General features: G+C 42.6%; 1 pseudogene; it reads left to right on the top strand.

Moving 5' to 3' along the window:
* Window positions 1–225: 225 nt before the first annotated feature.
* On the top strand, window positions 226–1,878 carry LOC122213214 (annotated as a pseudogene).
* The last annotated feature ends 23,661 nt before the right edge of the window (window positions 1,879–25,539 follow it).

The raw sequence follows: 25,539 nt of genomic DNA, 5'->3' as shown, positions 1-25,539 counted from the left end.
GGATACGATAAACCTGAGTATGATTACAGTCAGAGAGCAAGAGCCAGCGGTGACGCCAAAGAGAGGAAGAGAGGGCGATTATGTCAAATTGAGCAAAGCTTCAGGGCAGGCCGGAGAAGCTCCAATCAAGATACCAGAATGGCAGTTTAGCCATGGAGGAGGTGGAGGCTGTATAAGGGGCCAGGACAAGCCGGAGAGGGAGTACCAGAAGCAGACACGTGTAGGATGGACAGATGGGACGAGGGGGAGACGAGGGAGGCAGACCAGATGCTGGAGGTGACAGTGGTCGAGCGGTGTGGTATGGATGGGTGGAGTAGGCGTGCGGGTGGGACTGGGTAAGGGCAGCCTTCCTGGGTCTGTCTCACGCGCCTCGTGAAAGCAGACTCCTCTGCAGCTTCCGCCGCAGCTGCTCTCCCGGCCCTTAAGCTTCGTTCAACTCGGAGCACTACCTGTGCGCCTCGTCCTGCTACCACAAGGTGTTGGAAGATGGCCCTCGGCTGTCCTCGTGACTCTCCAGTGCCGGTGGCACAGGTATCTCGCAGTCGCTGTCCCGCGGCAATGAGGCCTCCGGGGCCTCCTCGCTCGGCCTGCGTCCGGCCCACCGCCCGTGGCCCTGCGGCATCCGACGGGCCGGACCCGAGTCCGGCAGCTGCGCGCACCCAGGAGACGGAGCAGCTTCAAGGCCTCGACGACCGCTTCGCCGTATTCACGGAGGAGGCGCACCAGCGCAGGAAGTAGAAGACCGATCCAAGCCGAGGCGACCGCGCTGGGGCAGCGCCACGACGGCCCGACGCGCCTGGTGAGCTCTTCCGGCGTGAGTTGCGCGCGCAGCTGTAGGAGGCGGGCTCGGCGCAGGCGCGGACTCCGCTGGAGCGCGTCGGCCGGGCGGACGAGGCGCGGCGGTTGCCGTCAGGCTACGAGGAGGGGAGCCAAGGGTGCCCGGAGGCGTGGCAGCGCGATGTGGATGGCACCTCGCTGGCCCGCCTGGACCTGGAGAAGAGGCTGGAGTCGCTGCTAGACGACCTGGCCTTCGTGCGCCAGGTGCAGGATGAGGAGGTGGCCGAGCCGCTGGCCACACTGTAGGTGTCGTCGCAGGCCTCGGCCGACGTGAGCGTGGCTGTGGCCACACCGCACCTCAGTTCAGCGTTGAGGTTCCCTGGCCGCCAGGTCAGTGGAGGAATGTGCAAGTCCAGGTTGGCCAGCCTGAGCTAGCAGGCGGCGCGAAGCACGGAGGCCAGCAGGGCCGGCCGCGAGGAGATTCACGAGTACCGGTGCGAACTGCAGGCATGCACGGTCCAGACCGAGGGGCTGCGTGGGGCCAACGAGTGTTGGAGAGGCTGGAGCTGGAGAGCGGCACAGTGCAGACAGGGCCAGCTGCCAGCATAGTGTTGGGCCGCTGCAGAGTGATCTCACCAAGAGTGTGACATGGCTTGCCACCTTCAGGAATACCAGGACTTGCACAGCGTCAAAATGGCTCTTGGTATTGAGATAGCAGCTTTATGGGGAGCTACTGTAAAGTGAAGACCCACGTTTTAGCGCCAGTGGATTAAGCATTTTAGGACTGAATCCACCTTCCGATCCGGGTTATCTGTTTCCACCTAGAATCCTCAGTTTTACGACCTCCAAAGACTCATCCACTGGTCTGTCTCTTTAGAGAAGGTTTCTAAGATAGCCTCTAAGAAAAACTTCCAGATAGGGGGAAATTTTGAAGAAATATTGGAAGAGACCGTAGTATCTACCAAGGAAACCAAGAAATCAAATATAGAAGAAAGCACTATCTCAAGACAAAAAATATAATTCTGGTGCTTAAAAAAACTTAATGTTTAAAAGGAGATAATATGTAGGGGCGTCTGGCTGGCTTAGTCGGTAGAGCTGTGACTCTTGATCTCACGGTTGTGGGTTCAAGCCCACGTTGGGTGTAGAGATTAATTTAAAAAATGAAATCTTTAAAAGGGGGGATAATGGGGCGCCTGGGTGGCTCAGTTGGTTAAGCAGCCAACTTCGGCTCAGGTCATGATCTCACAGTCCGTGAGTTCAAGCCCTGCATCGGGCTCTGTGCTGACAGCTTGGAGCCTGGAGCCTGTTTCAGATTCTGTGTCTCCCTCTCTCTCTGCCCCTCCCCTGCTAATGGTCTGTCTCTCTCGTCTCTCAATAATAAATAAATGTTAAAAAAATTTTAAAAAAAGGGGGGGATAATACGCATTTGACTTGTTAAAGATCCTACTCCTGAATCAAAACACCTGTCACCACCGTAAAATGTCTTCAAGACTTCAGTCTCCTATTTAGCCTCGAATACTTTCTCTAACAAGAAAACCACCCCTTGAGTTGGAGTGAACTACAGTCCTTGAGTAATCACAGAGGAGTTATCGAAGAACCCAGCCTTCTCACCTAAAGCTCAAGGTTCACAGCAATAGATGATTCAGGTACAGAGGAGGTACAAACTAAGGTGCTAAATCTGTGATCATCATTTGCTGTGAATTGAAGTTAAAATCTATATCCACTCACTATGCCAGCCATTGCCCAGCTATATAATCTCATTCTAGTTACCTAAAACATGAGATCACTTGCAAAGATAAACCAATGATCCATGCCTCACACCGCTCTGACAGAACTGTTTCACAAATTATAGCTGTTTGTTTAATGGACACTTTGCTTCCTATCATGTTCATTTCCACATATCCTTCCCCCCCCAACTAAGGGGGGGAAGCTAGTGTACTATTCTTCACCTTAAATGCATTGGGATTCTTCTTAAGAGAACTTACCCCCTTTTGTTTCTTTGCCCAATGGATAAAATTAGATTCACGTTGAACATTTCTATGATTTGTATAATAAATTGTCACTATGCATTTCATATCCTTCCAATTTTGTAAGTAAAAGAAAAATGGCAGTACAACTTTTAAGGATTTCCCCCCAATAAATAAAATAATGAAGAGTCCCTAGATTTTAGGCTTTCAGCTTATTCAAATCCATTTAATTAGGGAAAAAAAAAAACTATTAGGAATGTAGCTTTTCACCATAACTGTGGAAACACAGTAATAGTATCCCGAGCTGTGATTCAGCTGACCTTAGATTTAGCAGCATAAGCTGGAAAAGGTGAGGTTTTGTGTGAATGGAAAGAACGAAGGTCTCATTTATCTGTGGCAGTTCTTTTGTGGTGATACAGAATTAGCTGTTTTGTGCCCTTATCCTTAGATGGAACCCACATATTACCCTTCCTACTAGTCTAGGTCCTCACTCTCCTACGCCTCTTAAGAGTGTTGAGTGTAGATTATGTTATCTCCAGGACACAATGCTACTGCCCTAAAGTCAAAGAAGTCACTTCTGGTCAATGAACACCACCAGAAAAAAAAAAAAAAATCTTTCTTTTTTCTAAAAAAGTCTTGCCCAATAGTTTTACCACTGCTGCATGGTTTGCAGGGTGTCCCTTCTCCGCTGAGGAGGAAGAGACACTGAGACCAGAGAAGGGGCATACATGCTCCTACTCCGTGCTAGGAAGTACATTCTGGAGAGTCAGCTTTTCATCTGCTCAGTTGTATAGCAGCTACATTGCACAGTCTTCCACATGTGCCAAGTCTGATGTAGGATTAATTCTCTATCCACAGTCACTTCTATCAGACCTAAAGAGTTGCCCTGTCTCTGTCACACATCTCCACTAAGAGCTCTGTGGTAACAGGAACTCTGTGGTAACAGGAACATTATACTTTTACTGAACTTTCTTATTCTAGTACACGCTTCAGTAATTCAAGGAACTGGAGAGATATTTTTCTTCTTTCCCTTACTCCATCCTTGTCTATACTCCCCACGCTTACTGTAAAACATTAGTAAAATAAGAATTATGATTATGCAAATTCCACCGACATGAAAAAAAAAAAGCAGTTTTCATTTGGGTCTATGCTCTCTAAATCTGGGAGTCTCCCTACCCCCCAGCACTTGCTCCCTTCCCACCCACCCCCACACAAATGCCAGCCTGTCTGACAAATAAAATCTTATGAATCATGAAAGCCAAAAATCTATTTTAATCCTAAAATTACCTTCTACATTGCTATTTTGTAACTTGTGTTGTTCCTAATTATGGTATTAACCAGTCAATGTTTTAATTTTTTTCTAATTCTAGAAGATGAATAAGGCCAAAAATGTATAAATAAACTAATCCATATTACTAGTTTCTGTGTTTCTTCAAGACACAGGATGCCAGATAGAAGACATTTCTGAGATATAATCTGTTATCAGTCTAAGTGCTGTAAGTCTGGGTTTTTTAAGAGGCTTAAATCACAGTGCTTGCATTACTACTTATAAAGCCTATTTCTGCTGATAGTACCTGACTACTGACTCTCTTTTGATGATGAAAGAATTGGGAAGTTGTAGTCATAGCATGATGGATTTGGCAGAAGCTTTTCTGTATTTCTCCATTGTCTGGTCTGGTTAGGAAAACGAAAGAATTGCCCGATGCTCTTTCATTTTAGTTCTCTTTATTTATCTTCTAATGTTTCTGGTTGTTTGAGCTATATTTAGAATCAGACACCATGGATGCTGTGAGAAAGAGAGAGGGACAGAAGGAGGGAGGAAAGGACAGAGACAGAGGCAGACAATCAGGATGAGATTTGAATCCTGGCTTGGATTCTGGTCTTTTCTATGAAAAGACAGTTCCCCAGAACTAAAACTCATTATTTACTTTGGGACTAGTAAATTCCCCAGCAGAAGCAGCAGTGGTAACGTTGTGGCTTCACATCTGTGAATATTTGGGCTTATGTGGTGCTTGTGACTGCCTCTCTCCAGTGAAAGGGCTCTGGGGCTTATAGTCCATGGAGCCTGCCATCCAGAGGCATAAATCCCACTGCTGGATTCTCCATCCAGACATCTAGATTTAGCAATGGCCCCAACAGGTATTCTCTCTCTTCAGGAGCTTGCCCCACTGTTATGCATGTTGCTGACCTTGCTTCCAATAGGTCATTCATATTTTCTTAAGGATCACTCACATTTCCCCTTAATACTGCCGTTCCCTCTTTGTCCTTGGACAAGGGGGCAGACAGAGTCTGCCAGTTTCATTAGGTATGAAAGTAATTGATAAGTCCTTCAGAAGGCAGAGCCCTGAAGTCAGAGCCAGCCTGCATAAAAGGGCTAAGGTCCACCAGCCAGGAAGAAGGGAGGGAACCTTGGCCAAGGGGTGATTTATGCTGCGTCAGCCCTCCAGATGTTTCCTATGTGTCCTCTTGGAAGAGTTCCTACCTGGACTCAGGCCTGCCCTCCGTGGGCACTGGACCAGGGCTCCCTCCTCCCTTGTGTCAGCATTTACCTGCCCTGTGTCCTATTCCTGTCACCTCTCTCCTAGGTGATAGGCAGCAAAGGACACAGGCTAAACCGGTGGGCGATGGAGACCGACCCTGGGGATTTGAATCCCAGCTATGCTACTTAATAGCTGTGCAACCTTGGGCAAGTTATTTGACTCTCTATCCCTCACTTTGCTCATCTGTAGAAAAAGAATAATAATAATAATACCCTATGACAGGGCTTTTGTGAAGATTGATGAGTTAAACTGTGCATGAAGCACACTAGTACCAAATAAGTGTTAGCTACTACTTGAAAAACTCACTCCTTCAAGGTGTTAAAAGTGATAACCGTTTTATGTGTTGTCACTTACGTGATTTTTGTATTTTAATGAGGGCCTTGTGGAAAGGGTCCAAGGAATTAACTTCAAAGGACAGAACTATGGAGAAAATGTAGAGACCTTCTATTACTCTTAAATCATACTATTGCAGCTGTCAAAAATACTGGCCTTTCCCGACAGATATTTTTTAATCTAATACTTCCTTTCAATCAACAAGAATGAGGGTGGCTGCTTAAGAATTATCACAGATCAAAGACTTAATTAATCTGGGAAGCAAATTGGTCAGGGCTAAAACAGGGTCAAAGTCATTCCCGACACTAAATACCACAGTGCAAAGGAAAGAGTAGTACATTTAACTACCTGCCACTCTCCTTTTAGATTTTATTTTTCCTCGTCCTGGCTACAAAAGTTCGTAGCCAATAGGATGTCCATAAAGGAACAAAGGTTAGTAAAGCAACTCACCAAATATAGGAAGTTAATAGCACAGACGTAGATGATTTACTTCCTAATGATCTCATAATTCTCAAATGTGTCTGACTACAGCGTATTCCTTAGGAATGAAAAGCAAAGAAGAGCTTAGATGAGTGACAAAACTAGGTCCTGGAGAGCAGAAGATGGGTTACTACTGCTAACATCTCCCCTCCGTCCTGCCCTCATGGCTCACTAATGTTGGTAGATCTGAAGTCATGGAATGGACCCTTGTCAATTACTATTAGTCATAGTAGTCGTGGTAGTAATTAGGCTGTTCACATCCTGCACCCTCGCAGTTTTGAGCAGACTTCTTTTCCTGTACATCTTGATCCCAGGCAAAACTTGCCTCGCTTTGCAGGAGCTGAAGACACTCTCCCAGTGGCCCTTGCACTTGGGGCTCAAGCTCCGACTGAGACTCTGTCCGTCAGACGCATGCATTGCAGCCTTCAGCTCATGGTACGAAGAAGGGAAGAGGAGTATCCTGGCTGGTGGTTGGCAGCGGCAGGGTCAACAGTGCTGTTTAGGAGCAGCAGCGGCACGTATGACTGGTGACTTCAGAGGGCAGGCTGTGGCGTCCAGCGTTATCCTCGCTAGATGGGCTCCGGCACAAGAGTTTGGCTGCCGTCCTGGCTGCTGCCAGGCCCCATTTGTTCCTGCTCAGTTCCTAAGACTGGCTCTGTGGTCTGTGAAATACACAATATCCTTTTATTAAATGCTTTTTTTCTGCTTAAATCAACCACATCTGTTTCAGTTGTTTGCAACTATAAAACCCTGACGAATACAACTGGTGAGACAAGTTTTTCACTCTCATGGCTGGGACGGCCAGCTGTGTGCCGGTGTTCTCCATTTCAGCTTTTGGTAATAGAACTTGGATTTTAGCTGTACCCTCAGCAGCATCAGGTCCTGATCTTAAAAAGAAAGGGTGGATGTTAATTCTTTTGTTTGTATCTTTTCTGGGTCAGTTGATTGATTTTTCTTTTCATTATGTATTGTTGTTGTTTTTCAGCTTTTTTGCATGCCTGGTAATTTCTTTTTCTTTTTTTTTCTATTTTTTTAATTTAATTTTTTTTAAATTTACATCCGAATTAGGTAGCATATGGTGCAACAATGATTTCAGGAGTAGATTCCTTTGTGCTCCTTAGCCATTTAGCCCATCCCCCCTCCCACAACCCCTCCAGTAACCCTCAGTTTGTTCTCCATATTTATGAGTCTTTTATGTTTTGTCCCCCTCCCTGTTTTTATATTATTTTTGTTTCCCTTCCCTTATGTTCATCTGTTTTGTCTCTTAAAGTCCTCATATGAGTGAAGTCATATGATGTTTGTCTTTCTCTAATTTTACAAATACCCTCCAGTTCCATCCACGTAGTTGCAGATGGCAAGATGTTATTCTTTTTGATTGCCGAGTAATACTTCATTGTGTGTGTGTGTGTGTGTGTGTGTGTGTGTGTGTGTGTACCACATCTTCTGTATCCATTCATCCATCGATGGACATTTGGGCTCTTTCCATACTTTGGCTATTGTTGATAGTGCTGCTATAAACATGGGGGTGCATGTGTCCCTTTGAAACAGCACACTTGTATCCCTTGGATAAATACCTAGTAGTGTAATTGCTGAGTCATAGGGTAGTTCTATTTTTAGTTTTTTGAGGAACCTCCATACTGTTTTCCAGAGTGGCTGCACCAGCTTGCATTCCCACCAACAGTGCAAAAGAGATCCTCTTTCTCATCCTCGCCAACATCTGTTGTTGCCTGAGTTGTTAATGTTAGCCATTCTGACAGGGGTGAGGTGGCATCTCATTGTGGTTTTGATTTGTATTTCCCTGATGAGAGGGAAGTTGAGCATTTTTTCATGTGTCAGTTGGCCATCTGGATGTCTTCTTTGGAGAAGTGTCTATTCATGTCTTTTGCCCATTTCTTCACTGGATTATTTGTTTTTTGGGTGTTGAGTTTGATAAGTTCTTTATAGATTTTGGATACTTACCCTTTATCTGATATGTCCTTTGCAAACATCTTCTCTCATTCTGGCTGTTGTCTTTTAGTTTTACTGATTGTTTCCTTCGCTGTGCAGAAGCTTTTTATTTTGGTGAGGTCACGGTAGTTCATTTTTGCTTTTGTTTCCCTTGCCTCCAGAGACGTGTTGAGTAAGAAGTTGCTGCGGCCAAGATCAAAAACGTTTTTGCCTGCTTTCTCCTCGAGGATTTTGATGGCTTCCTGTCTTATGTTAGTTGGCCATATGTTTGTGGGTCCATTTCTGGGTTCTCTATTCTGTTCCATTGATCTGAGTGTCTGTTCTTGTGCCAGTACCATACTGTCTTGATGATTACAGCTTTGTAATATAGCTTGAAGTCCGGGATTGTGATGCCTCCTGCTTTGGTTTTCTTTTTCAAGATTGCTTTGGCTATTCGGGGTCTTTTCTGGTTGCATACAAATTTTAGGATTATTTGCTCTAGCTCTGTGAAGAATGCTGGTGTTATTTTGATAGGGATTGCGTTGAATATGTAGATTGCTTTGGGTAGTATCGACATTTTAACAATATTTGTTCTTTCTATCCAGGAGCATGGAATCTTTTTCCATTTTTTTGTGCATGCCTGGGAATTTTTGATTGGATGTTAAATACTGTGAATTTTATCTTGTCAGATGCTGAATAACTTTGTATTCCTATAAACATTCTTGAGTTTTGTTATGGGGTTTGGTTAAGCTACTTGGTATATTAGTCTCCTGATGCCACTGTAACAAATTACCTCAAACTTACTGGCTTAAATATGTAGGCATATATTCTTTCACAGTTGTGGGGGCCCAAAGTCTGAATACAAAGTGTCAGGAGAGTATCTCCAGAGGATCTAAGAGAGAATCCTTTTCTTGCCTTTCCAGCTTCTGGTGGTACCCAACATTCCTCTGTCGTCACCATTCCAATCAGACTCTGTCCTCCCATTGCTTTCTTCTCTGTGTAAATCTAGTCTCTCTTTGCCTTCTTCTTATAAGGACACTGAGATGGGATTTAGAGCCCACCTGGAGAATCCAGGTTGATCTCTTCATCTGAAGATTCTTAATGCTATCACATCTGTAAAGATACTTTTTCCAAATAAGGTAACATTGACAAGTCCAGGTATCAGGACTTGATATCTTTAGGCCACCCAAAGATATTTAATGTAATGTAAATTCATCCCATTACATTTAGAAACAATCTGAGCCTTTTAGGCCTTATTTTAAGCTTTGGTAGGACCAGAGCAGTGTTTAATCTAGGGTTCGGTTTGCTTCACCACTGAGGCAAAAACCCATAAGAATTCCACCTGATGGCCCACAAATTATAAGGTTTTCTACTCTGGCTAGTGGGAAGAGGAGCGATTCCTGACTCTGTGAGCTCTCAAGAGTTGTCCTGCTAATACACTCAGGTGATTCTTTCACAGGCCTTGGCTGTTTTCCTCACATACATGCAGTCATCAATGCTCAGGTGAGACCCAGGGAGAGGAGAACCCTCCACGGATCTCCGGAGTAGTCTCTCTGTGCACCTTCCTCCTCTCCCATACTCTGCCTTGTGGATTCTAACTACTTGGGCTTCTGGGACTCCCAGCCCAATCCTCAACTCTGGATATCCCCTACCGGCACCATGGCCTGGGGCAACTCTAGGGTTCCCCTCATTTGTTTCCTGTCTCTCAGGGATCCCTGTCCTTTGTCACCTGATGTCCAATGTCTTGAAAACGATTGTTTGATGTGCTTTGTCAGTTTTTGTTGTTTTTGGGTAGAGACTACAAATCTAGTTTGTTGTTCCATCTTGGCTGGAAGTAGAAAGCCATGTTTTTTAAAACTAAAAATTACAACCGACTGTACCTTCCCTTCCCCTTTCTCTCATCTTGCTGACTAGAATGTGGGTGGTGGGAGGTGGATCAGCCATCAGGAACTATGAAGTAAGAGCTGAGATTGACAGAAACATGAGATAGAAGGGACGTGTGTGCCAGCCTCTCGCTGCCCACCCGGACGCTTACATAAAGAGATGTGCATTTCTATCTTGTTCAAGCCATCATAGTTTTAGATCTCTTTGGTTCTGTAGTTTGGTACCTATTTAATACAACTATCATTTATGAGATATCATAGTGTCATCTAGTTTTGCCCTTTCTGGTATAGTGATTTGAAAATTGATACAGTTCTTCATTGAATGGTGCCAGTGGGCCTCAACAGCAGTCTGATGTCACCTCCTCAAAACTAATTTCCCATGGGAATAAGTGAGTATACATGCATATATGTTAAGTAATAAACACATTTAAATATATATATTTAATAATTATATATATATATGTATATGTATATATATGTATATATATATATACATATATATATATAAAAGCACAATAAATAACTTACTTAGTAGCATTTTATGACACCGACTTCTAATTCAGGGACCATAAAACTATGACCTGTGGGCTAAATCTGGCCCATCCCCTGGTTTTGTAGAGCCCACAGCTAAGAATGATCTTTACATTTTTATACAGTAGAAAAAAAAAATCAAAAGAATTTCTTTGACAAGTGAAAATTTTACAGAGTTCATATTTTAGTGTCCATATGTAAAGTTTTATTAGAACACAGCCACACTCATTCATTCATGTATTATCTATGGCTGCTTCCATGCTTTAATGGCAGAGATGAATGGTTGTGACAGAGACTGTATGACGTGCAAAATCCAACACATTTACTATCAGACCCTTGCAGAAAAAGTATAACAACCCCCATTTTAGTCCAAAACTCTAGATCTACCACTTAATAGGCATTTGGATGCCATTGTCATGTGACATAAAGACAATCTTCACTTGGAGCACCGGCAAATGATTAAAACAAAACAAAAAACAAAAACAAAACAAAACAAAACAACAGGGCTGTAGGCACCATGCTCGCTTACAGTTCTGGAGCATGTAAACAACAGAGTGTTCACACAGTGCAGTCAACAGCTGGTGGGCGTGGCTATTCCTACCATGAGGAATTTCAAACCACCATGGAGCACACAGCCTAACCAAGGTTTTGTACTCACTCAGCCAAACAGATTTGGAATTAGACTATTCTTGAGGTTTCCCTTCATCTCTACCTCCATAAAAAAAGAAGGGCTTTATATTAAAAATTTTTTTTCATTTATAAGTAATGCCTTGGAGTATTTCAAATCCTCAAAATTCAAATTGACCACGCAACCATACTGTAATGATAAATGTGTCCCTCTCTTTCACATGGAGAATTACCTCCTTTTATGTCTCATGCTTTATTCCATTGGCCAAAACTTTTGGAAAGCTGTGAACTAATGAGGAACTGTTCACTGTAGTACCAATTCCAGTAGGACCCTAAGTTAAAAATCCCTAAGCTGTATGATCTCTCAGGCTCTGTTCACATCTAAGGGAGGGGTAACATTTGTTCAAGCACCAACTTTTAGCAACTGGGGTACCCCAGAATTAAGAGGTGATGTTAATGCCATATGTGGTCTGGAATCTGAAGAAAAGCTAAATCCTGCCCTAAATCACCCACTTTTGAAAGCCTCCCTGAGAGAGACAGTATTTGGGTTTGGGTTCCATATGCAATGTAGAATCCAAGGAACTAGGATGAATCCACGGAAGCCTCCTTTTATTCCATAGAAGAGAAGCCTGAGGAGGTCTGTCTCTGTCAGTTTCTGCATCGAGGTCCAAAAGTGTTGGATTAAGGAAAGGCTCCATCCAGCAGAAGAAAAGAGGCCTTTGCTTTGACACCTACAAAATGAGCTAGCCTGGGCTTTCTACACAGGCACTCAGGCCAGGCTGAAGGGTGAGAAAGAGGCGACAGGTCTTCTCAGTTCTGAGGAGCAAACCCTATGCCACCTAACTCATCTTTCCCAGAAGTGGAAGGGAAAACGGGAGAGGGAGTTGAGTGCACCCACCTCTGCGTCCCCTGGGCAAAGGGAGTTGACTGTGGTTTCAGAGAGTGAAAGAGGAGGAAGCAGAAGCCGCCCCCACCCCCACCCCCGCGTTGGGCACAGGGCCTTTATCTCAGCACACTGATGCCCCCAACAGGTGTAATGGCTGATAAATGTCCTTAAAACACCAACCACTGCAGAGGAGGGGGAGGAGTGTTGAGCTCCCCCTAGAGGCCAGGGCCAAACACGTGCCAGAGACATCAAAGATTCTTCCATTCCTTCGAGGTGGTCTGACTGCATCCATTTAACAAGCAAGGAAACAGAGGCTTAAAGAGGCTAAGGATTTGAGGAAACAGTGTGATGCAGTGGAAAAAACATGGACTTTGGAGTCAAATCTGGGGAGACTTAGCCAGCCACTGACTATCTGATTTAGCTAAGTGACTCCAAAATGTTAATGTAAAAATACAGTGGAATCCTACTGCATATGCAAGACTAGCATAAGTCTGGCATATGGTAGGTGTGTGGTAATTTTAGTTATTATCCTTTCTTTGTTCAAGATCACAGGGTCAGTAGGCAGCAGGAGGAGGTGAAGTTCGAAGCCTAGTGCTCTCTCCTCAGTGAAGGCTTCCTCTCAGCTTCCCCTGAGCATAAAACCCAGTTTCCCACTTTGGAGGCTTTTCGCAGTTAAGCTGGTTGATCTTCATATCTTAGAAGCAGAAGATGGTTCCCAAACAACCCCTTTTTAGGGCTAGAGCCCCATCCCTTCCCCACAGCTTCTTCACTCTCACCTCCTGGGGAGTATAAACACCCCTCAGGGAGGGCTGGAACTAGAAGGCTGGCCAGTCTTGCCCTTTCCCAGTGATTTTTCAGGCTCACAAGGGAAACCCTTGAAGGGAATCCCTCTGGGCAGCAAAGTCCATCCCTTTTATGGACAGATTCTCCTGCCGCTGCATAGCAAACCCTGAGCAAATTTTTTGGCATGCAAAAGGCTACAGATCTTTTTGTCCGAAAGGCAAACATGCCTCTCTGATTCATAACAGCAGCTCAGTTTAAAGGTTTTCAAATCCCATTGAATGCCTCCTCTATCTAGATTTTTTCTCGGACTTAATGAATAGTAAGATACTAAAGCCAAAAGGATCCCGTTATTTACAAAATGATTTTGTGTAACTGGCTACCTCTAATCTAGGGTTTTTCAACCTAAGCATTATTGAAATTTTGGATAGGGCAATCCTTTGCATTGTGGAATGTTCAGCAGCCTCCCTGGTCTCCACCTATTACACACCAGTAGCAGGCCCCACACCGCTCCCCAACTTGTGACAATCCAAAATACCTCCAGACATTATTAAACGTCCCCTGGGAGACAAAAATCACTCCCACTGGAGAACTACCGCTCTAAACAGATCTAGTATGAGATTTCAAATGGATTTTGAGCCTGCAATTCTTAACTTCTTCTGCCATTCTGGACAACTCAAGTCATTAGTAAATCTAATGGGAATATTGGGGGTACCAAGTATGGGTAGATTTAAGGCTGCCGCGAACAGTTGTGTACAGCCCAATACTGAGAGGCTCACCATCTTATTTCTGACTCAGTGTCAAGACAAGATGACGTGGGTAGGGTGCTGAACTAAACTGACACTAAACAACCCATAAGATGAACAAACCTTTTCTAAAATATTAAAGTCCCAGGCAAAATGCAGAAATTGCATAGAAACCTCAAAGTACCCCAAATGCACTTCACATGTGATCTCATTTAATTAATCCCTGGCACAACTAGACAAGGTAAGGATGTCATTCCTTTTTACAGCTGGAACCAAACCTTGAGCAGGTTAAGTAATTATCTAAGGTCAGTCAGCTGATAACTGGGAGAGATGGCCTTAATACTCAGGCCTGCAATACTTTGCAGGGGAGGGGGTGATAATATTAGAGATCAACCAGTGCTCGTGTTTGACCAAGGATTTGAATACAACTATCTTAACATATTATTTGGGTTGTAGATGGTAAAATTGGGACAGAGATCAATGTCGCCTTTTTTGTATAGCCATTTTCCCAGTCCTTTTAGGTCAGGCAGCTCAAACACAGGATTAGTCTTTTGGATTAAATACAACACCTTCCTCTCTAATGGTGGTCACTGATTCCCTCCTCCCTTGGTTAGATAGAATCCCGGTGCCCCTGAAGTCACTATGACCCCAGGCAGTTGCTAGTTCTCAGCCTGTTATCTCTAAATCCACAACAGCTGGATTCTTTGGCATCAACCTTTCTCTGGAAATTCAGCCCCAGCAGGTAACTGCGAGTCCCATTTCCTACATTCAAGGAAAAGTCCACCTGTGCTTCCATTATTTGTCTTACAGAAAAAGCCACCCAACAGGCCCTGTGGATCCATGGAAATAAAAGTATGGAAAATAAAAAGGAAAAGAGGGCAGAGATGGAATAAAGAGTGGTAAAGGAGTAGGAGAAGCAAAAAATACTGCAGAATACACAGTGCAGAGTAGGAAAGAAGAGACTGCTGAAATCAGAAGATCAGGAGAAAGAAAACAAAGAGAAAGAGAAAGGTCAAAAAGATGAGAAAGAGATAAAGAGAAACTTAACTGGAAGAAAGGAACAATAAATAGAACCTGCTCCAAGGCCATCTTCGTGACTGTTGACTTCTGGTTAGCTTTTAATCTGAACGCCACCTTGGAATAAATGGCAAAATGTCTGTGCACAACTCAGTAAAAACTTCTACCTATCAGAACGCAACCATTCTAGACTATTACATTAGCCAAAATGGTTTAGCTATACTCTATTTTGGGGAGAAAAATGGAAATAATCAGAATAAAAAGCTACTTTTAAGAAGTCAAAAGAAAAACCCACGTGGTAGATCTTCAGTATAGATTCACGTACTCGGTGCCGAATGGGATTCCCATCACAAGGTCCTGAGACTGCCTTCCATAAATCATACTACACAAGTGGCCTCACAGCTATAAAATCTCACCTACATGATCAAAAAAATTCTTTAAACAATTGATCCAAAATCCATAAAAATATAATAGCTACCATGTATTAATCATTTATAATTGTTCCTACAGCAATGCTGTAAGGTGAGAACCATTAACCCCATTAGGGATAGAGACATTATGGCCAAGAGGGTTGAGTAACTTGTCCAAGCTCACACAGCTAGTCAATGGGATCGGCTGGAGACCTCTCAGTCATTCCCCCAAGCCACACCTATACCTCATCACACACACACACACACACACACACACACACACACACACACACAGTCACACAGTCATGCACTGCCATCTGGTTGTATTCAATGCACACTTTTTGCTACAGTAGACCAGTAAACCCAGAAACTTTTAGTTTTTTATCCACAAAAGCTGAAACAAAATCATGCTTTGTGCTCAGTTGATAGAATTATAGAATTCCAGGCAGGGAAGGGACACCAGGGTCATAAAGTCCCCCTCTTTTTTTTTTTTTTTTTTTTTTTTTTTTTTGCAGATGAACTTCACCAGTCTCAGTGAATTGAAAGGTCCTAAGTCACAGCGTTAGTTGCTACAGTTAACTAGAAAATTAAATCAACCCCCAATCTTCATTCTTGAAAATGCCCTATTCCTGTGGGTTTCCTTGTGCCCCTGAGGGCACGTTCTTCTCCCCCAGAGGGCTGCTCTGTTGCTCGCACACCAACTGTGGGGCCTATAGAGCCTCCCCAGCATGCCATTTTGCCTCCCTCCAGTGGTGGGGGCACAGGAGGAACAGCACCCTGTTGAGGTGCAGGTAGGGAGGAGACCCAGGAGGCCTATTTGGCAGACCACGACTTTGCTAAGAAGCTATGTGGCAAAAACTAAATCGGCACTTCCCAACTCTTTGCTTGATACTATTACTTTTATAATCTATGGCTCCCTTTAAATACAGTGTAACATAACAGGCTTATAATTCAAAACACATTTGTACAAAATGTAAAATCCTTACTGTACAAGCCCATGAATGTAAGAAGCAATGTTCCCTTCAGGCCTCCTATCGAAAGCAGACAACACTTCTTCAAACAATGTGACATTTTTTTGTCTGCTTGCTTTCATGCTCTGCAACATCCACTAACTGTTGTTTTCCTATCGATCAACTGTTAGGTTTCACATGGGTCCTCTTGCTGGTATGTGAGTGCACGTTAAGCACTTGTTTTCTTTCAGGACAGACATTCCCTGCTGTGCTTTTCCTGGATTTGGGCTATTTTTATTATTTACTTTATGTTGCCATGGAGACGGGGAGATCACAGATGTTAAGAGTTGGAATCCAGGGCCACAGGAGACATTTATCATTGTACTTTGTATGAAGTGGGCTCTTGGTCCCTATTTCTGCAGAGCCTAGTGTTTATTTTATAAAAGAGTTACTAATGAGAACTCAAGCCTAATGAATAATATGAAACTCTGCTTCACCTCCATGGCACATGTTTTCTACAACAGTAAGTGATCTCATAAGAGAGCAAGGTGGGGCTCATGAAAATATATATAGAGATTAGCAGCTGTCAGTTCTTCCCCTTGTAGGAAACAGAATGATGCATCAGAACAAGGGAGTCATTCATCATTTTTTCCCAGCCCCCTGAAGAAGAGAAACTTTCCCAAATTATTTTATCCATGCTCTGCAAGGAAACAAAGAACCAGGGGGCTCACCAGCATGCCGCCATCATCACTGACAAATGTTTGCAGAATATCAGTGAGAAAAGTGTGAGTCTGAACAAAACAAAATATGGCGGACAATGCTTATGAGGCCACATGCTAAAACCATATTGTTTGGTTACTACCCAAAGTGGGGGTTAAAAGAAACAGCAGCCTTTATTATTTCCAAGGCTGTTTGTGGCTCAAAGCACAACTGAATTGAGAAGAGATAAAAACAAGGGCACAAAAACTCACTGCAGGTATCTTTGATGACTTGGACTTTGAACAAGTACCTTACGGAGTTCACTCCCCTAAAGGCCGGCCAAGGTAACTGGTGGTTGCTGTTGCTCTGTCCAAACCAGACTGGGGCCCTTAACAGTTTCCTTCTGCACACAGGAAGGCCATTGGTGCCAAAACAAAACTAAGCAGACAAACACCCAATGGTGACAAAAGACTGCCCACATCACAATAATCCAGTGCTTTGAGAAATCTCTCCTATCTGCTCTCTGCAAGCACGAAGGCCTTGATATCCTTCTTCATCTCACTTTTTTCAGGGGACTCTGATGAATGCCCCATTTGCTTGCTTACTTGACTATTGCCTCCTTCCAGGCCTTACTCTGGGTACTATCTTTGAGATTCTCTGTGGATCTTCACAATTCCCCTTCATCAAGCCCATAATCCCCTGCTAACCTGAACCCTAGTTGTAGGGACCTTACCCCAACATTTGCACGAAAAGGTATTTGGACATTTTTCATCCTTTCTGTCACTTCTCTTTCTATTTTCTTGCATATTCACTCTTTCTTCACCTCTCCCCTTCCTTCTAGTTTAAAGCTCACATTTTCTCTTTAAACAATCATTTTTTCCTTTCCCAGTGGCCTTTATAATTTAGTTTTAAAATTAACATTTCTTTTTTTTAATTTTTTTAATGTTTTTATTTATTTTTGAGACAGAGAGAGACAGAGCATGAGCAGGGGAGGGGCAGAGAGAGAGGGAGACACAGAATCCAAAGCAGGCTCCAGGCTCTGAGTTGTCAGCACAGAGCCCGACGCGGGGCTCGAACTTACAGACTGTGAGATCATGACCTGAGCCGAAGTCGGATGTTTAACCCACTGAGCCACCCAGGCGCCCCCAAAATTAACATTTCTATAACTAAAATGTTTCAAGAGGCAATAGTGGCAGAAAGAACATTGGACTAGTCTTAAGCTTCAGTTCTAACATTTACGAGTTGTAAGATATTGGAGAAAATACTTAATGTCCCGAAACCTCAGTTTCCTCATTTGAAAAATGAGGATAACAGTCTATACTTTAAGAGCTGTTGTGAGGCTAGCATGGGTAAAAACCCCTGATAGGTTCTCACTAAAAGGTGATTCATTTGTTCAACTTAAAGATTCATTTGGTAAGTGTTATTGATTTATGTAATGGTGATGATGTTTTCATAACATAAAAAAATCTAGCTACAGGTGTCAAGAACGATGAAAGGTCTGAGGCTTTACCCTTCCTGCAAACTAGCAAGTTAACATGCTGCAGGTGCATGAATGCTGGCAGAAGACATAAGACTCCTGGGCCAGAGACAAAGGACTTCGTTATTCACAGCAATATTAGTCGTCAAAATGTTTTGGCATTTTTCTTGTACCAGTTTCCTGAACCACAGTCCCCACACAGCAACATGAAGAGGGCCAGGTGACACCTGCACCCACAATCAGTTGTTAGAGGAGGAGAGCCCTGAGCTTAGGGCACCTGGACATTGTACAGTGGTAAGTAGAGCATGCCTGCTCTTTGCTCCAGGAGAAGATACAGTGTCTTCCAAGGCTATTTACTATATGAACATCCTTGAAAAGATAGTCTAGAAGAAACCCTGTGCCTCCTCTTGCAGGACATCCACAAATGCAAGAGACCTGGAGAATTGTCTCCCAACAAGACCATATTGTTTGTCAAGCATTAGCATAATCCTGGCGACAAATGATCAGAATGCTTGAAATCTGAATGCAAGTTTAAGTCTGTTAGGTCCATCTGCATTGTAACAGAATCTATATTAAAGGATAAGATTAGTCTAATTGCAACATAAATTCGAATAGCAATTTACTATGGTTTAAGATTTATACCTTCTTAAGTACAAGACAAGTGTTACAGACTGTATTTGGCCACTTAGCTCTTATTTTAAATATATTGTTATATTAAATTATCCTTCCTTTCCCATAATATATAAATATATAATTTATAGCAGTATAGTATAGGACTTATGAACTCAGGCTCAGGAGTCAGCCCACCTAAGGTACAAATCTCAACATAACCATAAAGTCACCTTGGGCAAATTATTTAACTTCTTTGTGCTTTATTTCTGCTTCAGAAAAATGGAGATAGTAACAGTGTTTACTTCATAAGACTGATGAGTGGATTAAATGTTATAATCCATGTAAGGTGCTTAGAATAGTGTCAGGCTTAAAATAAGTGTTAACTATTTTTAATGGTGAATATTCACACTAATCCTTTGGATATAGTGTTCTTCCCTAAGTGGAAGACTTTTAACAATGTATCCAGTCTTGAACCCAGGATTTCATAATAAAGCCACAGGCACTTATAAGCAAAACTACTCTCCCACTTTTCTACTTCTTACCACTAACCAACTCTAGTATGGTTCTGTGTAAATAAGAAGAAAGATAAATTGGCACCAAATAAAATGTCCCCCTTCTCTGAGAATTCATACAGTTAGTATCAAGGGTTTTTTTTCTTATTCCAAGAAAAACGTTCCTGTATTAACTTCGTGCATGTACTAAAGAGTAGATGAAGAGAATTACACGTATAGATTCTTATCTAGAAATAATCTGAGTTCTTATTTTCTTTTTGTTTTAGCTGTCACCCAAACAGGCCATTTAATGACTAAATTGGTAGAATCCCAAATAGAAATCTCTCTCTGTTTTTTTTTAGTCTTTAAAAAAAAAAAAATTCTCGAATTCTCCAAAGGCAATCAGCAGAAGAAATCCTGAGGCTCAAAGAAAATGTTTTTCAATCCACTAAACACATACTATCCCTGGTTGTAATTATCTGTGCCCTCTTTCCCTTGGAGCTGGAAGGGCCTTTGCAATCAGGGCATCAAACCGCTTGCCTTGTGGACCAAGAAACCGAGCCAGCTGAGGCAGGAGAATCCCCCAGTCAGCGAGTGGCCAAGTTAGAAGCTGGGTTCCAGGGCTGTCTGAGGCTCCCAGTCAGACCTTTCCTTTTGCTTCACCGCTTTCCATCCACTTCCTCTTTCTTCATTCTTGGACCAAAACAGGTACATTTAGTTGGTATTGCGTGACGTGTGTTGAATGAGATGCGTTGAGCGGAAATGAAAAGAGTTTCATTTTAGTTGCTAGTGCTTTGTCTGCAGATTTGAGCGGGGTTAACGACATTACTCTCATTTCCCCATTGGGCTCTCTTTCAGCTTATTAAAACCACCGTGACCTTACGGCGGTGGCACTATTCTGTTTGACACCGTAATGGCAGATACATGACGTTATATGTTTGTCAAAACCCACAGAAGGTACAACACAAAGAGTGACCCCTGACATAGACCATGGACCTTACTTACTAGTAGTGTATTGATGTCCGTTGATCAGTTCTAACACGTGCACCGCACTAAAGCAACGTGTTAATATTAGGGGACATTGTTGAAGGGTGGAGGAAAGAGCATATAGGAACTCTGTAGTCCTGCTCAGTTTTTCCGTGAACCTAAAGTTTCTTTTAAAAATAGAATTTATTATACGTACATATTTTTAAAAACTATAGTGGTCTAACCTTGTCATATTTGAGAGAGAGCATGGTAACAGAGTTTCTTAACCAACAACAATAATCACAAATAAACACCAGCAATTTTTGGCATGGGTCTTTGGTATAAAAAAGTAAGTTCTAGAACTTATTATTAATCTGGTTCATATAAAACATGAAAGTTCACAATGTAAATAGTATTTACGAATAAAATCGACAATTTGCATGGGGCTATTCAATAGTTGGTGCATTTATCAGTAGCTAGTGCACATCCATCCACTCAGGGTACCGTGAACACGTAAATTAACTTTGGTCATGGTTTTGAGATGAACTATTCCTTCTGACTCTTTCCCCTGCCATTGTTTTAATACTGCTCCTACAACCAGCTTATATTTTTGCCAATTTATTTGATGGTGTGTTAAAAACTGATCTAAACACCTAAACATTTCTTCTGCTGTGCACATGTCAAAAATTTTAGAAAGTAATAAATCTTTTTCATATTTGTCTACATGAACTTCTAATACAAAAGCGAACAGATTCTCGTTCACCAGATCTATAAAGATTTCATAAAATCTCAGCCTCTGAATCACTCCGTCAAGCACGCTGGGTGATAATTCTTGTATTCCACACTACATACACTTGTCAGACAATGGTAGTGGTTGAAATTTTGGAGTGTGTGTGGTTGAATTTTTATAGTAGCCAGTTGCATTGTTAATAACAGAACATTTAACAATGTTTTCCCTGGTGGAACATTCCATTCTCTCTCATAGAGCACATCTTCTTTGAATGATGCCGCCTATGAATTTTCATTGTCAGATTTAATTTTAGTTCATATTCAGTTTTCTAGGAACAGTAATCTCAAGACTGTAAGAGGTAAGATGTCAATAGCCTTATTTTTATTCTCACTATATTCTGTTTCAAGATGCCATTGTAGCTTGGCAGGAGTCAAAGAACTATTTTGCAAATTTTTACCGCATGAAGTACGTCCAGTAACTTTTAGCACCATAAAAGGTGAACCCCAGTGACAAATAATTATTACCATTCTTCTTGCCTGCAAGACTTTACGAGAGAGTTTTCCACACATGGCCTTTGTTTTCTGGGCAGGTGGCTCATCTGGTCAGCCTTGTCTTTATCATCTTGATTCTTTTCTTATTATAAATATGGTGCTTATATATTATTTCATCCCATGAAGGGAGGAGATAAATGTAAATATAAACATAAATTATCTCTCACACACATATACATGTGTATAACATGTATTAATGTGAAGGTCAGAAGCACAGAAAGCCTAATTCACGAAAATTACCACAACATGGTACCATCGTAACGCACAACTGATTTCTACCCCATGGGGAGAGCACGTGCTGAGCATATGCACCCACGCTTTGCCCAGCATTTAATGGAGCGTGATCCCCCCCTTGTAAATGGGGGGGGGTATACACTTGCAATAATTTACCCTACGGGACATGCACAGGCCTGAATTCAGGAACAGATCAGGGCAGAGCCACGGACTCTGTTCAAAGGCACATCTATAAGACATTCAAATATACACACAGAGATGTCAAGAGAAATGCTATTTCCAGTTCTAAACTAAACCAAGCTCACCCAGCAGTTCAAGTCACTGTAGTGGTGGTCTCTAATATGTTAAAATCTGGTGCATGTCAAATTAGAGTATGTGTTTATTATCATAGTTTCTTTTTTAAATAGCTGAAGTATATATATTCGGGAACAAAGCTAGAGTTCTATACTTACGGAATCTTTGCAGCAAGGCATATAACATGTGACAATGCAAGGATGGAACTGAGCCAGACAATCAGAAAAATGCAGCTCCCTCCCCTCACTAGGCAAGCATGGGACCACAGCTGGTACCAGCATGTGGAGATGCAAAGAGGAGATGGCCTGAGAAAAGGGGCAGCTAGGACGGAGTGAGATCTCTGGAGAATCTTCTCTGAGTGAGAAGTGGACAGAGACTGGAAGAGGAGGGGCTGGAAAGGTCCTGCCAGAGGAGGGAAAGTCGGCCGAGACAGGAAGGAAGACGTTGACTATCCACACATCTCCATGGTTGTGTGGTACCATGTAACTGGGCTGGAACTTCTGCCAAAGCAGCCCTCTCCGGTTCAACACATTTCTTCTCTCTGCTCTTTGGACTCATCTGAAATCTCTCTGTTCCCACTTCCTTTCTTCACTTTATTAGCTTGGGTGCGTGTTTCCCAAACTAGTGTTCTGTGGACCATCATTCCGTAGGTGGAAAAAAATTCCACCTGGGGTTATGATTAAGTTACACTAAATTCAGGGGGTTTCTTTCCTGCAGGATATCAAGGCTTTACAATGCTAATGTTGCTTGAGAATTTCGAAGGGAGGATAAAATAAGTCATGTTCCCCACACTCATTCTATTAAAAGAAACAATTCTTCCTAGAGGACCTGCAAATATCTCCCAAAACTCTTGTTCCACAAAATACGGTCAGGGAAATATCACATCCCCTGGAGGCCTCTGCTCTCAGGCACGTGTACAGTATATCATTCACAGTCCTCTCCACAGTCCCGGGGGAACTGGATGTTGGGATGCCAATCACATTGTCGGCCAAAAGGAGGATTGTCTACTATTGTTGTTTTCCAGGTAAGAATGAGTAAGACCTAGGTCAGGTAAGTTTGGATTAGAACGGAAACTGACAATTCGGTGTAGGTCCTGGGCAGACATTAAGTAGAACTTCCAAAGAGCGTTACGGTTGTACCAAGACAGATCGCAGACTCAGTATTCTAAAAAGAAGGTATTGCTGGCTAGACCTCCAAGTGACAGAGATGAAAGAGGTGTTTGATGTAGCAAAAGGTTTGGGGGAAAATGGTGAGAGATTTGTGCTTGTTGCTTGATTTTAAAGCCTGCGGGAAAGGAATGCTTTGGGCAATGGGTCAAGGATTAAAAAGAGAAAGGGAAATTAGAGCAGTCTTGCCTTGAGACTTCCTTGCAGATTGCATTTTCCCTCTTTTTTTCCTGCCTACCCTCCTTTCTCTCCTCCCTTCCTCTTTCTTTCCTTCCTCCCTCCCTCCCTTCTTTCTCCTTTTGAATCTGGTAATACCCCAGAGCTGTGTTAAGGATACAAAGATAAAGAGCCCATGGTTCCTGCTCTGAATGTGTCTGACAATCCTCTCTCTCTGCCCTCCTTCACTGACTTTACCTGAACACCCACCTCCATTTTACCTTTCTCTATGTTTTGTATACTTTATATAATAGCTTGTATTAATTAAGGTTCCTCAGAGAACCAATAGGATACGCACACACATATGCATACATACGTGTGTGCATGTGCATGTATATATTATCAATAAACCAATAATATATATACACATATATACATAAGTGTGTATGCATGTATATACACATACATACATATACATACATATATATATATATACACACATACATATATATGTATGTGTGTATATATATATATATATATATATATATATATATATATATATCCCCCCCCCTTTTGAGAGAGTGAGATTTTTAGGAATTGGGTCATGTGATTAGGGGCTGGTAAGTCCAAAATCTGCAAGGCAAACTGGGGACCCAGGAAAGAATCAATGTTGAAGCTCCTGTCTGGAGGCAGAATTCCCCCTTCCTCAGGGGAGGTCAGTCTTTTTTCTCTTAAGGCCTTTAACTGATTGGATGAGGCCCACCCCACCACTCAAAGTCTACTGATTCAAACGTTAATCACGTCTGAAAAATACCTTCACAGTGCCATCTAGACTGGTGTTTGACCAAGTATCTGATTACTTTGGCCTAACCTACTTGATACATAAAATTTACCATCAAATACCACTTTCTACCACCATCACCAAGATCCTCCCTAGATTCTTTCTTCTTGTGATCCTTCTCTGTATCTTATCCCACCTTGTTCTCCCATCAAATGTTCCCCACCTTCATGGAACACTGGGGCAATAATGAGAATGGCTAACATCTACTGAGCGCTTACCGTTTGACACACACTGTGCCAAGCTTTGCGTAAATGCTTACTTAGTTCTCACAACAATCCTCTTATCCACAGAGGCTAGACACCTTACCCAAGGTCCTACGGCTGGTGCATTGTGAGGCAGGGATTCAAGTCCAGTCGGCCTGACACCAGAGCATATGGCATTAACTCCTGGCTAGGCTGCCTCTCTTAATATGCAAGATGGCCACAACCAAAGGCAGCCTTTCCTCTTCCGACCCTCCCAGGGGCATTTCCAGATTGTCAAGGTCCTCAGGAATTAGAGGCCGGTGCTGCCTATTCTGCTGAACCCCATGGAAAGCACAGGGAGCATGATTGTGGGCAGAGCAGAGGATGCCAGCTGGTGTCTCCATGGGATGCCCTCACCGGACCCACGAAGGGCTCGCTGAACCCTGTGGCCAGACCATACCCAGGCCAATGCAATGGGCTATTCTCCAACCACTTACAATCATTCAGTAGGAGAATGTTAAATGACATGGGCAAACGTTCATGATAAACTAAATCGAAAAGCCACTTCCTAGCATTTTGTAAATATGAGCTCATTCAGAGTGTTTATCACACGTTATCCTTATGTGATATATAAATGTAGGTGAATATATGCATGTAGATATATAGAAGAAAGACTAAAAAGATAAGCTGACAATGAAGGATGATTATTGGTGATTTTTTATTTTATCTTTTAGGCTCTCTTGCATTTTCTAAATTTTCTACACATAAACCTACTTTATAGAGATGTACAAAATCTTATACTTTTATGATTAAAAACCAGGGCAACTATGAAGACGTTTAGATATTTAACTCTTTCTGGGCAATTTAATCGTTTGCGAATCTATTTTTAAAAGACTAAATCCCACAAATATTGAGCTCAGATCCATATTGAGATTATTGGTTACAGATAAGCTGTCAGCCCCTAAAGAGATAAGGTGCTTTGCGCAGGAGGGAGCTTCAGCTCTCCCAAGAGGAACCTAATCCAAGAAAGGTGTTTGGCCTAATGACAAGAATTTTCATTGCAAAGGTATTTTCCATTCTTTAATCAGAGCCTAATCCAAAAGGAACTTCAGATGCCCATCATGGTACTTTCCATTTAGATCTCTACCTCCCTCTCATTTTAGGGTCAATAACATTCCTGTGCTTTGCAAATGGCAAAGAAAAAGCCAGGATTGTGAAAGTCTTTGTCAGATTGTAACCCGTTTTATTAATCCCTCCAATTATAATAGTGTGACTAGATTTTTAACT

The sequence above is a fragment of the Panthera leo genome, chromosome A2, assembly GCF_018350215.1.
Source record: "Panthera leo isolate Ple1 chromosome A2, P.leo_Ple1_pat1.1, whole genome shotgun sequence".
Lineage (NCBI taxonomy): Eukaryota > Metazoa > Chordata > Mammalia > Carnivora > Felidae > Panthera > Panthera leo.
Note: the sequence above shows the minus strand (reverse complement) of the source record. Positions and strands in the feature narration are given on the sequence as shown.